This window comes from Galeopterus variegatus, unplaced genomic scaffold (assembly GCF_000696425.1).
Source record: "Galeopterus variegatus unplaced genomic scaffold, G_variegatus-3.0.2 Scaffold625, whole genome shotgun sequence".
Classification (NCBI taxonomy): Eukaryota; Metazoa; Chordata; class Mammalia; order Dermoptera; family Cynocephalidae; genus Galeopterus; species Galeopterus variegatus.
Window position 1 is genome coordinate 184,901 of NW_007726736.1, and position 15,536 is coordinate 200,436.

Here is a 15,536-nt window from a genome sequence, read left to right on the forward strand (position 1 = left end):
CCCCAGCCAATCCTGGGCCTCTCCCTGCCTTCCTTTCCCAGGAGTAGCAACTTTTTGTTGGGTATGAATTCTTCCCAGCAAAGGATGCATTTATATGCATATACAAGGGTACTTCAAAGAGATCACGGAAAAATTGAATTAAAAAATAATACGAATCCTTCCATGAACTTTTTGAAGATCCTTCATATATGTGTCAATAGAAAACATCTAGCACTGTTTGTGGTTTATTTATTTTCCTTATTTTAACTTCAGAAATACTATTGGGGTTAATACTGTAGCTGGCCCAAATCACCTAAAAACACGACAACCAAAGTCTGAGATGATATTCTAGAGCGGTTTTCCTATGTCCCTTGGAGGCATTTTAAGCCACTCTCTTTCTCTTAGGTCTCAGCTTAAACAGAAATGTATTTTGGGGTGGTTGTTTAGAATGGTGAGGGTGGGGTTCCACCAGCTGAGAAGCATTTACAGTCAAGGCTGACCTTACATTTCTCATTTCAACCTCTGTCTCTAGGACGAACCTGCTCAGTTATAGGCTCAATTCAAAACTACCAGGCAGGGGCCGGCCCGTGGCTCACTTGGGAGAGTGTGGTGCTGATAACACCAAGGCCACGGGTTCGGATCCCTATATAGGGATGGCCGGTTAGCTCACCTGGGAGAGCGTGGTGCTGACAACACCAAGTCAAGGGTTAAGATCCCCTTACCAGTCATCTTAAAAAAACAAAACAAACAAACAAAAAACTACCAGGCAAACACTGGTGGCCCTTGTGTCCCAGTGTGATCCTTAATGGCCATCTTGTCCCTGACTTCATCTATCCCTCGAAAACCAACTATTTCTTTAGCAAGGAGCTTTAAAACATTTCTCACAGAATAGCTGACTCACCCTTGATTTAAAGAACAATGGACAGGTGTGACATTTTCAGAAACAAACCTTCGGCATATACCTGACCTACCTCCAGGAGACAGGATAAATCTCCTTTGACAGTGGACCACAATGCCAGCATGTGTATGGTGATATCTTGCCCAAAGAGTAATCCCCTGGCTTAGATTCTGATGAAACCATCAAGAGCAGGCTGGCCAATTAGTTCAGTTGGTTCGAGTGTAGCCTTATAACACCAAAGTCACAGGTTCCGATCCCCCTGCTGGCCAGACACCCCCCAAAAGACAATAAATGATAAAACCATCAGAAGCAGATTTTCCAAGGTGGCTTTGATGATAGGTAAATGCTCCTTTCTCAAGTAGGTTTGTCCTCCAAACTCAGAGCTTCCGTGTAGAAAGTGTACACATTTTGCATTTCTGCAGTGGAGGCGTTAGTAGTGACCAGTGGTAATGTCCCCTCCTGCCTTGCTCAGGTCATCTGACATTGTGCTCCCCTGACATCAATGTCAGTGGCCCTGACATTTCATAACAGCACAGACCCTTCACTGTCTGGCCTTTTGTGATGCTGAGTTTGGCTCCCTACTTGTTGAGGGTGGACAGGAAACCTCACCAGTTCATAAGTCCTTGGCCAGAGTATGCCCACCAACAGGTGTTACACTTGCCACCTCCTTGGAAAGCCTGTACCAACCCACCCGCATTTTGGCTCAGTGGATTCTCGACGTTCCTGGCTATTCAGGTGAGACCGTCCCACACCTATGAGAGCGTGGGACTGGGTTATGGAGCTCTGCCCAGCAGGGCCACAGCCTTTGGGCCATGAACCCGTGTATGGAGCTGCAGCTGGCCCTTCTCTTTGTACTCTGTATGAGCACACATGCTAGTTTCCTTTTGTTGGGAAGTCTTCAAGTAGATCCAGTTCCCAAGGTTCACCCAAGGGGAGAGACGTGCTTTGGGTACAGGGGTTTGAGCGAGTCGTGGAACTAGGTCCAGGGTCACTGAGTACAGGTGACTTCAGAGAACGGAAATACCCCAAACTTTCCTTTCGTGCGCTACCCCCAAAGCAGGAGGCCCACGATGGGTAGTTTGTGATATGCTCGGGCTGCTAAGGGGTGGGGGCTCTCCCATTTCACAACCCTGGGGACTTTCAGGGAGCCGGGGTTTCTGTGACGGAGACCTGGATAAGCGGGACGGGCATAGGAGGGCGGAGCGGGCGCCGCTGCGCTGACGGCCTCGGCCGAGAGGGGGCGCGCGCGCGCATTTCCTCCGCCGCGCTCCGCCTCGGCCGGAGGAATCCGCATCGGTGAGCGGCGCCTCCCGGGCGTCGGCCGCGGCGTCTCCTCAACCGTGCCCGGCTGTGGCGAGGCGGCTCCGGCCGAGCCCGCGGCTCCCGCAACCCCAATGTACAAGAATGTATGACCACGTAAACACATTGCTAGGGACTTAAAAGGATCCTGCGCAAGAGGGGCCTGAATGTTCCACCTTCATTAGCTCAACAGTAAGCCCACTTCTGACCCTAGAAGTCATTTAGTTTAGGCCCCATATCAATCACACATCCCTGGTGGGTTAACCAGTCTCTCTATATATACCCCCTGTGACTGAATTTATTATCTCCCAAGGCAATCCATTCCAGTTTTAGGCATCTTAAGTTATTATAGAATTGTTCCTTATGCCAAACTAAAACTTACCGCTTAATAACTATTATCTGGTGGTCCCAAGTCTCCCCTTTGAATGCTAAACCTAACCATTTTTCCGCAAGACAGTCATCTAAACATGTAAAGACAGTGGTCATGTCATCCACTGTCTTAATTTGGGTTCCCTAAAGAGCAGATCATGTGTCAAGGATTTGTTCAAATTCAAGCAGTTTATTTGAGAGATAGTTCCAGAAAACACCAGTAAGGAGTAGGGAACTACCGGTGCCCTGGGCCCGGAGCCCTCACCTGGCCTAGGTGCGCCGCCTGAGCCGTCTTTCTCCTCCTTTGATTCATTGTTAGCAAACTGAGGGGTTTATTGTCACCCCTGGCTCAATGTTCCGCCTGGCCTGAAATGGTTTAACAGCATGCTTTTCCTTGTGAGGTTGGGTATGAACAGAAACCAGGGACAACTGATGCGCAGAGCCGATGTGTGGGGGCGGCGAGGGGTTGGCCTGCCTTTCTGTGCCTCCATTTCCAGGAGAGATGATTAAAAAACCATTTCCAAGCCGAGATCTACGAGTGACAGCTTAACCTCTTCACCCCCTAGGCAAAATGCACGGCAAATCGCTTTCCAAGACTGGTTTTCATACCCTTTCCGTTAATCGTTTTTTAAAAATATTGCTTTTTAGCATGCTGTGCAATTTCTGGAGCCCTAATTGGTTTTTCAGTGCATAGATCAATTAAAAGCTCACTTAACTCAGTGGTTGAGTTTTAAATAAATTGTTTTGCCAGGTTAGCAAGATAAATATCAGGTGGATTTTTCTTTTTTTTTTTTCTATTAGGAATTCTACTAATGATTGGTTTGGACTACTGAATTTTGTATTCTTGGTATGGAACTCTGTTGGCGAGATTCTTTGTTTGGAGATAAAGATAAGTTAACCTTATGTGGGGTACTTTTTACAAAATGTCAGTTTGTAAATGTTTATTTGAAGGATTGGGATTAAAGTTAGTTTTTTAAAAAAACTAGTTAGGTAAGTTGCATAATTGGCTGTTTGAAAAGATTTTCATCTTTTTATAGGAAAATACTCAGCCACTGATAATTTAATACCAGAATTTTGCCACTGATTTAAATGACTTCACAAGGTGTATCCTTTTGGCTTGGCTTTCCTTATTTTCGTTTATTGTTTTCTCTGCAAAGTTCTTGCTCTGAGGCAGATTGTGTGTTTTGATTGGGCTGCTAAACCATATGTAACAGGTGGTTTACCTGAAGGCACATATCTGGAAGAAATATTTGACCTTCTAAGAAAAGACAAATTTCTGGGACTTAAGACATTGTCAAAAGAGATATCATCAAGAAAAAGGTTTCAGAAATGCTGACATTCATTTACTGCTCCAGTCAAACCTCTTTCCTCTTCCTACAAATTGGGCTGGGGTAATTTTTCAGGTTATGGACTGAGTTATACTGGAAACAAAAGACAGATTCCTTAAATTTTTTTTTTCTCCCTCTTTTCCTCACTAGGGAGAACTGGAGAAGTTAAATCAATCCACGGATGATATCAACAGACGGGAGACTGAACTTGAGGTACAGAGAGCTGGGTCCTTGTGCTTGGAGGGTTAGTCACACTGACACCAGGCTGGATAATTTTGTTGTAATAGCTGGAGGTTCATTGTTGGAGTCCTCTCCTTGGGAGTTGAGTAACAGCTCGCCGTCTGACATTATAAAATATACCACTGAGCCCAGCCTGTGGGAGGAGCACATGTGGATTCAATTTCACATGTTTTTCTTTATGGAAGCTCTGTGGGGCCAAAACCGAGGGCTCCGTGGAGCATTACACAGTGCTTAAGTCCCGCATTTTAATATGTCTGTGGAAAGCTGAAAGGACCGAGGGGAAAATTAGCTGAACTCTTGGAGGGAGAATAATGAATGAGCTCACGAGGTCTTTTCACTATTTTAGGGTGGTTCCTACCATTTGTTCTTGGAACTGTTGTGTGTTTCCTCAGATTTAAACCCTTTTTTTTGACTTTCCTGTCCTAACAACTCACTCCCTGCTTCCACATCCCTGCTCATTTCTTTATTGTCTACTTTTGTGTAGAATATAATTGTCTTAATGGTAACGAAAAGCTGTTTAGACTGGGAAGGGCTTTCCTGCTGGGTGAAGTCTGGGAGACTAGAGCTTGATTTGAATTTCATGAGCATTTTCCAACCTGAGAGTAAACAAGTTAGCATTTTCACAGCTACCGATTAGTCCCCAACCCTTTTCAGTAGTGGTTGGTTTTACGTTCCATCAGCAAATTTGGACAACCCCTGTGTATGTCTGGGAGTCTGTGAATGACTGTCAGCTGAAGGATGCAGGGAGCCTTTGGGAGAATGTTTCTGTAGTAGGAGAAGTAGCGAGAGAGTCAATGGAAAGGGCTGGGAGCATCTGGTCCCTAAGAATGAGGGTGTGGGAGGTAGGAATATAATCTACCAGGAATTTGCTGGCAGCCTTGATTTCTGACTGCTTGTGTAGGCCCTTGGAGGTACCAAATCTGGATGTGCCAATGTAGATTTAAAAACCTGTTGCTCTGGGCTATGTGAAGGGTTATTACTAACCCCCCTCTTCTGATCATTGGTGTCCGTGAACACCAGCTGCCCTTTTCCCCAAGTAAAGTAAAATCTGCATGTTTATTTCCATCTTTTTCATTTATGATGAATTGAATCTCTTTGTGATATAGGGCAGTTGAAACTTCTCAGAACCTCTGATTTATAATGAATTAGGCAATACAAACCCTACCATTCCTAAAGGGCTTTAGGTTTACAAAGTGTTTTTTTTTTTTTTTTCCTTTTTGTCTTTTTTCATGACTGGCAACGGATCGCAACCCTCAGTGTCGCGCCCGTACCGGACCGGGACCGGCAACGGGATCGCAACCCTCGGTGTTGCACCCGTACCTCGCTCAGCCAGTGAGCGGCCAGTCTGTATGTGGGATCCGAACCCTCGGCGGGAGCGCCGCCACGCTCCCAAGCGGCGCACTGTAGCAGTGCGCCACCGGGCCGGCCCTACAAAGTGTTTTTTTACATGCTTTATCTCATTCCATCCTGTCACAACACAGAGCCGCGCTGTCCAACATAGTAGGCACACACAGCATGTGGCTATTTAATTTAAATTAAAATTAAATTAGATTAAAGATTCAGTTTCTCAGTTACGGTAGCACATTTCAAGAACTTTCTAGCCACTGTATTGGACAGAGCAGAGGATACTTCTGTCATCGCAGAAAGTTCTACCAGCCTGGAGAGGTAGGGAAGGGAGGGTCACCTCCCCTGCAGGTGAGGATGTGGAGGCTTAGTGGCCCATGGTTCATTAATGTGGCAGAGCCAGGTCTTCCATCCTAGACCCAGGCATTTTCCAGATCCCCTCCAGCTCTTATATTCCATCATCCCAAATACGAGCAGACAAGTTGGAAATAGTTGTTTCTTTCTTTCTTTTTTTTTTAAGCAAAGGATTGATTTATTGTATTTGCTGGCCTACTGTGTGCTGGCCATTGTTCTGGGCCCCACATCTCAGCCCTCATGGTGCTTACCTTCTGAGGGTGAAATTGTTTCATCTGTTAAACTCTTTTAGCCCTGATTTCTGAATCCCATTTCTGAGTACACTTAGGTATTTGTGTGTCACAGGAAGCCACCAGACAGGTGTTTCCTGTCTTGCTCCGGAGAGCATTAGGAGCTGTGTGTGAGGCGAGCAGGAGGGTGGCAGGGCTGGGCTGCTGGTCTTTTCATGTATTATTATAACTAAGACTGACTCACAGAAATATAATACAAGCTACACGAGTAATTAAAAATTCCCTAGTAGGCACATTCAAAGGTAAAAGAAACAGCTGAAATTAATTTTGGTATATTTTGTTTAACCCAGAATATCCAAGATAGTATAATTTCAATGTGGAGTCAATATAAAAAAAATCATTAGAGATATTTTACATGTATTTTTATACTAAGTCTTCAAGATCTTGTGTGGATTTCAACTGGGACTGGCCACATTTTGAATGCTCAGTAGCCACATGCAGTTTAATAGGTGTTTTCTGTTAAACTCACAAAGGAGCTGTGTGGGATTTCTCCCTCAGTGCGGGCTCTGTGGACACTTGTCATGCTGCTGGAGTCTGCAGGAGAGGGCTGTGTGTGTCTCTGTCTGTCTCTGGTGGGCTGTGTTCCTTCAGTCAACCACTGGGCACCAACTGGGTGTCAGACACTCTGTTGGCCACGGCAGGTAAGTGAGTGAACGAGACAAAGGCCTGCCCTTGAAGAGTTGACATTTTAGTTGGGCTGAGGAGTGGCGAGGTGGACAGTAATTACGGATTGTAATAACTACAGTTAGCAATGTGACAGAGACACTGGGAGGGGCGTTGGTGGAGGCCACCTGAGCAGAGGCTGCAGCAGGAGGGTGTCCATGTGCAAAGAGCGGCAGAAGGAGTGAGCGGCTGGGACTGGCTGAGGGGAGTGTGCCAGAGCATGGGGGCAGGAAAACGGGCTGTTTTAACAGACAGTCAACTATCGTTATTTGTGGTAGTTGTATTCTGTAAAGTAAATGCTGAATTAGCGAATATTGAACCATTGTTTCTAGGGGGAATACAGGGTCAGGTTCCTGCAAGCCTTTGGTTACATTTTCATCAACTGATCAATGCACAACCATTTTTATTATGTGTGTTTCTCTTTAAAGGCCCCTATGTAATATAATTATTCGTTAACATTGAACTCATGGTCACTTCTCTAACATTTTTTCCATAAGCCACATCACAGCCTTCTTGCTCTCAGGAACACTAGACAGCACTTTAGCATGATCCTTGTGGGCCATTTTAAACAGCAAAATCACCCAAAACACAAAAATGTGAAAAACGTGGCTCTAAGTAGACCATGAAAAGGACACTTGTTTACAGGATGAGCACTGGAACAAGGAGACAGAGTGGTGCTTTGCTCGACCTCAGCTGGGAACGTGCATGTCGAGCCACTCAAAGTTTTCATCGCTCTGTGCATGTCCGTGAATGAACCTGAAAGCACCGCCGGTATTGATTTTGGGTTACATGTGAGTTTTAGTGAGTAGATGAATTCACAGTTATGGAATTGGCAAATAATGGGGATTATTGCATCTGTCTTCTGGGCCCCCACAGGAGGGTATTTTGCTGTCCTCATTTCCTTTCCCTTTGCTTTTTGATGATGATCTGGGGTGTTCAGCACCTCTCCTGATTTTGTCTGAATGTGATTTAAAACAAATTGGTGCCCAAGTTTGTGGCTGCTGCTGCTGTGCTCACAGATCGCAGTGCAGTTGTCCATGGCGGCCACAGGCTAAGATGTTGCTCCTGGAATTCACCTTTAGTATCCCATTCCTTGTCTCAGCTGTTTAAATCAAAAATTACACCTACACCTTGGATATCAGCCATCTGCCATGTTTTCAGTTGGGTATCTGCCTCTTGCTGCAACCTGGCTTTGCCTCTGAGCTTATTTGAACAGTGCTAGGTCCCCTTTGCACTCTGATTTATATCAGAGAGTGCTTGGCTTTCCAAGCTGCTGAAGGAAGGAACCTTTTAACCAGAGAGACCTTGGATGTAAGCCTGTTTCAAATTAAGAAAATAAATGTATTTTCCCACAATCCCATGATTAGTCAGCTTTTTTTTTTTTTTTTTTTTTTTTGCTGGTACAGGGATAGAACTCCTGACTTTGCTGTTATCAGCACCATGCTATAACCAACTGAGCTAACTGGCCAGCTCTTAATTATTAATTCACTGAGTATTTATTGAGCACCTGCTATGTGCCGGGGACAGCTTTAGGTGATGAGGAGACCAGCGAAGAGAATAGACAGGAGTCACTGCCTTCCTAAGGCTTCCATTACAGAGGGGGAGGAAATGCAACAAACAATTAAAATACACAGTAGGTTACATAGTGATACATGCTAAGGAGAAGTGCAGAAAGGAAGGGGACGGGGTAGTGTGGGTATTTGGGGGCAAGGGGAGGAAGGGGATGCAGTGTTAAGTACCGTGGGCAGGAAAGTGATGTGTGGAGAATGCAAGCCTCCCTTGGGCCAGGTGGGGGAAGAACATTCCAGCCAGAGGGAAGGGCCAGTGCCAAGGTGGGAACGTGGCCTGGCCTGGCTGAGGCCCAGCAAGGGGGCTGTGTGCCGGGTGTGGGTGATGAATGGATAGAGGAAAACGAGCGAGTCAGAGATAAACGGGTCATTCAGGTGTGTAACAGCCCTGCCAGGCGAGGTAATAAAAGTCAGTATGCTGATGTAATTCCATAGTGCATATCATAGAGCTATCCTTTTTCAAATGTTTGTTAAAACAGATGCTGCACAGAGAATTTCTAAATATAGTTAGAATCAAAATTTGCACTATTCCATGCTTATGTATATATATTAAAATATATATATTTAACCTCGACCTGCAGTGTTTCCTCATGTGTTTCCTTGGAGCCGGTTTGCTCCGAGGGCCGGCTATTCTAGGACAATGAAATTGTCAAAGAGGGAAGGAGGAAGGACACAGCACGGCCCGGTTACCATGTGCAGCTCTTCTGGCTCCCAGAATCAAAAGCTGACGTTTGCCCCATGTGCAGCTCTTCTGGCTCCCAGAATCAAAAGCTGACGTTTCCTGCCTGCCCTCCCCGGGGAGGCAGGAGCAGTTGACTGTACGTTTGTGTTCATTCCCTCACTGCGTAGGTGGGAATGGTTTCTGGGCAGACTTGCAGGGTGGTTTGAAAAATCATTTGATTCTGGATGTCTTTGTTTGCCCAACTTGCATAAGGCCTCTTCTCAGAATCTGCCTTTCCCCCCTCCAGAAACCAACAAACATTTTCTCTTAAAAACCAAAACAAAACACCCTTATCACCTAGCCACCAAAACCAAAGCAGCCAACTCTATTGTGAGCTTAGAAACTCACAGATGGAAGGGGGATTTTAAGAGTGAATTGGAAGCAACCTGACCTCTCTCTAATGAGTTATTAGCACAAGTCAAGAAAAGAGAAAAATTCCTTTATCCAGGACAGTGTTAGTCCTAGCACTTTCTCCTTTAAGACCTCTGTGTGTGTGTGTGTGGGTCGGTGGGTGATGGCACTAGGGGAGGAAGGTCCTAGAAGACTTGAGCTGTGCTTTGAGGAAAGTGCTAGAGAATGTCTGAAGTGATAAATGGATGAGGGGAAGTGAGGAGTAACTCTTTCTTGAAGCTGGCACCAAATTTCAGGCCTGGTGCAGGCTGCCTGGTCTGGTTTGGGAGAGGCCCAACTTCTGTACAGAGGTGAGATGTGGCTAAACATTGGCCTGAAGCCCTACGTGCAGCCAACACCTAGCACCTCTGCTGGGCTGAGTCCTGTGCAAGGCACTGGGGACTACGGTGGCCAACAAAACATTGGACACATTCCTGCTTTGCGGGGCTTGTGTCTCTGGGACTCAAGCATGCAGTTGTAATGGAGTGAGAGAGGTGCTGGGAGGCCAGCCAAGGCTTTGCTGGGACAGGGGGCATCGGAGGTAAGGCCCAGAGACTTCAAATCATTGGAAGTTAGTATCCAGAGCTGACATGACAGATATCACCTGCTGCTTGAGGAATGCTGGGGAGTAGAAAGGGGAGCATTAATAGGACAATCTCATGATTGGCTGGCTGTACAGATAAACACGCTTGTGTTCTCTTCTGAGCACCTTCTGGGTAACCTGAGGTGGGGCTGCTGGTGCCCCCACAGCTCTGACCTGAAGTTTGGCCATCAGAATCGTGGTACTTAGGGCCTTGTGCTTCAGTGGTCCCTTTGTGCTGCTTACCCCACTTTGGAGAAGTAGGTGGGTGGGGAATCATTTCAACTTGCAGAGTGACTTAGCTCCAGGACAGCTGGCAAAGCTTGGCCTTTGGAGCCAGGCTGCTTGGCTTCCAGTCCCAGCTTACTACTTAATAGCTGTGGGACCTTTGGTAGGTTTCTTAATCTCTATGCCTCAATTTCTTCATCCATAAAATGGGGCAGTGTCTCATTTAGCTTTTGCTATGAAATAACCAGAACCCAAAGTCATAGGGAGAGGGCAGTGGAGGGAAGACAGTGGTCTCAGCATCAAGTGATGTGGGTTAAAATCAGGGGTCTGCTGACTTTTAGGGGTACTTGACACTTTGGAACCCCAATCTCTTCAACTGTGAATTTGGGGGCTGTGATTCTTGCCCCTGTCCCTGGAGGCTGGGAAGAGATGCATGTGAGGGAGAGGTTTGAGAACTGCACAGCTTGGGTGAATGGGGGGGGGAAGCCCTGCGTGCTTGGCTGGCTGGCAGGGAGGGCAAAAGTCCGCTGGGCACCAGATGTGGAGAAAGCTCCAGTGAGCTGTCCATGGGGGCCATGCTGGGCACGGGGTCTGGAGATGGCTTTGCTTTTCTCCCCCAGGTCCTGCCATGACCGTTGTCAGAGAGACTGGTGCTGGGCAAGGGGCCAGAGAGAGGGCTTGTACAGGCCAGTGTTTTGGCGGGATAGATTTTGCAGTCACTGGATCAACAGTTTTGTGCTGTGGTCTATCTGCTGGAGTGTGTAAATTAGTTTCCCTGAGTGAGCCCCGCTTTGTTAGGGTGTATCTTCTAGGATTTGCCTGGCACCAAATAAGTGCTCGGTAGATGACTGAGTGGATGAATAACAATAGATTGCTCCTTAAAAGCTTTGTGACCTTGGGCAAATTACTTAATGTTTCTGGGCCTCAGTTTCTCATCCCAATGAGAGTGCATAGTAAATCATCAGTAAATATTATTGCTATTGTTATCGGAGTAGGGTGAGGTGAGGGCTGCATTGCGGTGGGTACTTGCAGGAAGGATTTTGTGTCTATACTGGAGTGTCTGTCTTGCCTGTTTTTGTCTCCTAACTGCCTTTTGATGGTGATAATGACAAGTAATAATAATGAGTGTCTGTTGTGTGCCAGGTTCTGTCCCCAGCATTTTACATATATAAACTCATTGAATCCTCAGAACAGTTTTATGAGAGATATTATCCCCTCTATTTGGCAGATAACAAAACAGGCATAAAGAATACAAGAGTCTTGCTCTGGAGCAGAGTGCTGTGGAACTGCACTGTTCCCAGGCTGTTCTTAGGCAGGGCTGACCTTGGGGACAATTGGTAAAATGCAGCTTTCTGTGTTGTCCTTGCCCTCCCCCAAACCCATCCACTTACGAAGGTGCTGGCTCATGAAAGTGTAAGATTTTGCCCTGTTCAAGGATGTTAGCATTTTAAGAGCAGCTTTTCACATTAAAAAGGGATGTAGACCTGTGCATATGGACAAATAGCCATGATCTATATATAAAGCCATATATACAGTAAAAGAATATACACATATGAGAGAAAAAAGGTCTAGACTAGAGTTGTCCTTAGAATATATAGAGTTGTTCCAAAGAATGTGAACTACTTGTTATCAATTAAGGTGAAGTAAATACAGAAATTGAGAGTAAAATGTTAGAATTTTTTTTTTATCAGTTTGATGTTGCTGTAACATCCAAGTGGCATTTCGCTTTCCTAGTTTATTTTTATTATCTTTTACAGAAATAATGATTCACAATGGGTTGTGGGGGAGGGGAGCTTCATCACTGCATAGCTTGGGAAGCATGGCTCTAGAAAAATGTACCTTCAGATGTTACCAGTGGTTATTGGTAGTTGCTGAGAATGCTGGTGATTTTTATTTTTCATTTCTTGATGTTTTTTGAATTATTTATACTGACCATACTTTATAAGTTTCATAGGCAGGGGATGGGGGGCAGGGAATGAAGCCTATATAAAAAGATGTCTTTATGAGCCAAACAAAAAAAAATGAATTTCTATGGAAGGAATTTTAGGAACTATGAAGGCTATTGGGAAAAACTTCAGATTGGTAGTTCCTGCCATAATTTAGCTAAACCCTGATGTTGGTGGATTTGCTTGGTGAATTACTATATTGATAAACTATAGTTGTGATAATTCATAGAAAAATGAAAAGTGCTTTAAAGGCATTTTAAAATTGTCTACAGCCAAGAAACTCTCATTTATATGCTTATTTATAAAATACAAAAAAGTCACCAAGATATATAGTGAAAAAATTCCAAAAATTAAGACTATTTAGATATTCCAACTTTGTTACTACATGAATTTGAGTATCAGCATCATTTCTAAGTGGATAAAGACTTGTGGGCACATACAGGTTCTTTTGTATAACCTTATTCACGGTAGCCACATTAGCAAAATGATACTAGTATGGGCTGTCAGCTAGAATGTAGAAATAACTATCTGATACTGAAATGGACTATACTGCCTTAAATTGGATGTGTCTTCTTTTTAAGCTGTAAAGACCAATAAGATGATACACAAACTTTCCTGTCCCCTCAGCTGGAGCCCACGATAGGAACACAGGCACTTGCTTTTGAAGTATAAGCTGACTTTTCTATAATTGTGTGACTGTACCCCCAGGTTTATCCAAGGTGCCTACCCTCTGCCTTTGAGTTGTCCATTGTGTCCCCACCTCAAAAGGAGGCAGACTACAGGAGTTGATGGACTCGTTGCTATCCCTGTGGTTTATAAGAATCTTCAAATCTCCAAGTTGACAGAGAGCTCTGGTTCCTGTAGACTGTAGCCTTTTAATATTGAGCCGTTATTTTTCCTTCTTAGCATTTGTCATAGGGACTTTCAACATTGTGGGGGGTGTGTGTGTGTGTGCATGTTTTGGTTGGATGAATTAAACGTCTATGGAATCTCATCCTTTGGCAGACATCCCAGTTATCTTTGAGCAGCCCTCCTCTTGGAGAGTTACTTAATCTGTCTATCACCACATAGATGTTTCCAACAGTAAAGACTATATTGCTTTTTTGCAATGCATTTTAATCAAAAGTATCACAATAATTTGCAAAGCAGCTCTTAGAGAGCTTGGCAAATCAGCCTTTTTCATTTCCTTAAAGGAAGATGGAAAAAATGTTGTTCTATTCTTGCTTGATTTTTCCTTTGCTGTGTTTTGCTGGATTATCTAAGAGATATTAATGTTTGCTGTGACAGACAGAAACTGCTAGTGGGCAGACAATGAGAGGAATATCCGCTGTTTATTATAACTGCAGCCAAGTCCACTTAATATAAACTATTTTATTGTCTGGCATCAAACTCTATGAAGGCGTGATGAATGGGCTTTGGTTGTGGTCATCCACCCCACTCTTCCATTGCCAGCATGCAAAAGGATTCAGCTTTGTTTTGGTAGATTTGAAGCCCACAGACTTAATGTTCTCTTCCTTGGTTTTTGGCTTGTCAAAGGACAAAATTGCAACAAATTTAAGTAAAGATCCCCATTGGCTTTATTGCGATTCTAGAATTGGGCAACACTTCATTCCATAAAATAGAATATTGTTTCTGCTTTCTTCAGCCTTTTCTGTCTGTAAGTCCAACCTCCTCTGCCCGGCTCATTGGAACACTTATTCTATTTTATGGATTTATAGACAGAAAAGGCTGAAGAAAGCAGATACAAAGAACAAAAAGTGGATTGGTCATTTCAAAGTTACTTTCCTTGTAAGGAAAGGAAGACAAGACAGAGCAATAGAAAAATAACTGATTATTTAACATCACCTTACTTCAGACTATCCTTTTTGTGTAAGGTTTAAAACAGAGGGAACTTTATTATCATAACTATTGAAGATTTAACCTGGCCTGTTTGGGAAATCTGTTATCTCTCTCTCCTGCTTTCTCAGAAGGTCGGACCACAGCTTGATTTGAATTTGGTGACATAGAACTTAGCAGGGGTGACTCCATTTTGACTTTTAGGCTCATCTGTTAAGGCCTAGTACAGGAACTTAGTCCAGAACAATGGGCTCCAGTAATAGGAAGAGATTAAATGAGGATGTTGTCTTTCCTCATTGTTCTGGTTACTATTTCTGCCTAACATGTTACCCCAAACCTTAATAGCTTAAAATGCCTATGATTTGTGGAGGACTTTGGAGAGGACGTGTAGAGGGCTCATCTGGACAGTCTTCATGGAGGAATTTTGTGCAGTCATGTGTCAGCTGGGGGTGATTTGAGGCTCCTCTGTGCATGCAGGATGGTCCACTTGTGTGTCTGACAGTGGACGCTGGCTCTTTGCTGGCAGCTCAGTGGGGGTTGTCAACTAGAGCACCTACATGTGACCTTTCCATATGGTGGTCTCAGGTACTCTGACTTCCTTATGGTGTCTGGCTTCCCCCAGAGTGAGTGTCCTAAGACAATCAGGTAGAAGCTTCATGGCTTTATTTTGTCTGAACCTTGGAAACTCCAAAGTAGCACTTCTGTCAGTCCAAGCAGTCACGAGCCTACCCAAATTCAAATTCCTCTTGGTGAGAGCAGTGCCAAAGAATTTTGGACCATGTTTGAAAACTGCCACACTCATTGTGGTGATATAGAGACAGTGACTAAGTTTGAGGACTGCAGGACATGGTTTTCTTCCTTTCTTCCCTTTCTTTAGTGGGGGAGACTTCATAAACAACCTCACTTCACAGTGTCTTCTTGAGGTATTTTAATGGTTAACTAGCCAGCAAAGCAAGGACTTTGGTTAGCACTCCCAGTGACCCTAAGTAAGCCACAGCAGCAAAAGCAAGAGGCAGCAGTTCTTAGTAGTGCTATGGGTCTTGCCACAGGGAATTCTTTGTTGCTTTGCCCATTTCTTGAAAATTTTGCTGGAGAGAAAATTAGGCTGTGGCTTCAGTGCCTACTAGAAAAAATGAGTGGAGCCTAGAGCCAAAGGTACAGTAGTCAGGCAGACCCTTTCTAAATTCAGGGGGAGGGACATGCTGCTTTCTTTCCTTGCCACTGGTTTTGCTGGGTCTTCTTTGGGAAAATAAAATCTTAGCATTGCATTTATTTGCTAGAAATTAGATCTGCTGCCCCAGTTGGAACTTGGGGTCAAAAGAGCACAGGAAAACTTTTTTTTGGAGCTGATAGAAACTAAACTACATGGCATGGGATTGTGGAAAGCCTGGTCTTTGGAGCTCAGGAGAGCTGGATTTGAATTCTCTCTTTGCCTCTGAATAAGCTACGTAGTCTTGGCAAACTTTTCAGCTTTTCTGGGTTGTAATTTCCTTCTCTCTAAAA

The 15,536-nt window shown here is 44.5% G+C and overlaps 1 protein-coding gene across 1 annotated transcript in view; it reads left to right on the plus strand.

Moving 5' to 3' along the window:
* Window positions 1–4,025: 4,025 nt before the first annotated feature.
* Window positions 4,026–15,536, plus strand: part of SH3BP5 (SH3-domain binding protein 5 (BTK-associated)) — a 73,017-nt gene continuing 61,506 nt past the window's right edge. The window contains exon 1 of the mRNA XM_008570720.1: window positions 4,026–4,086. The gene's annotated coding sequence lies outside the window, so the exon portion shown is untranslated. The remainder of the gene's footprint in view (window positions 4,087–15,536) is intronic.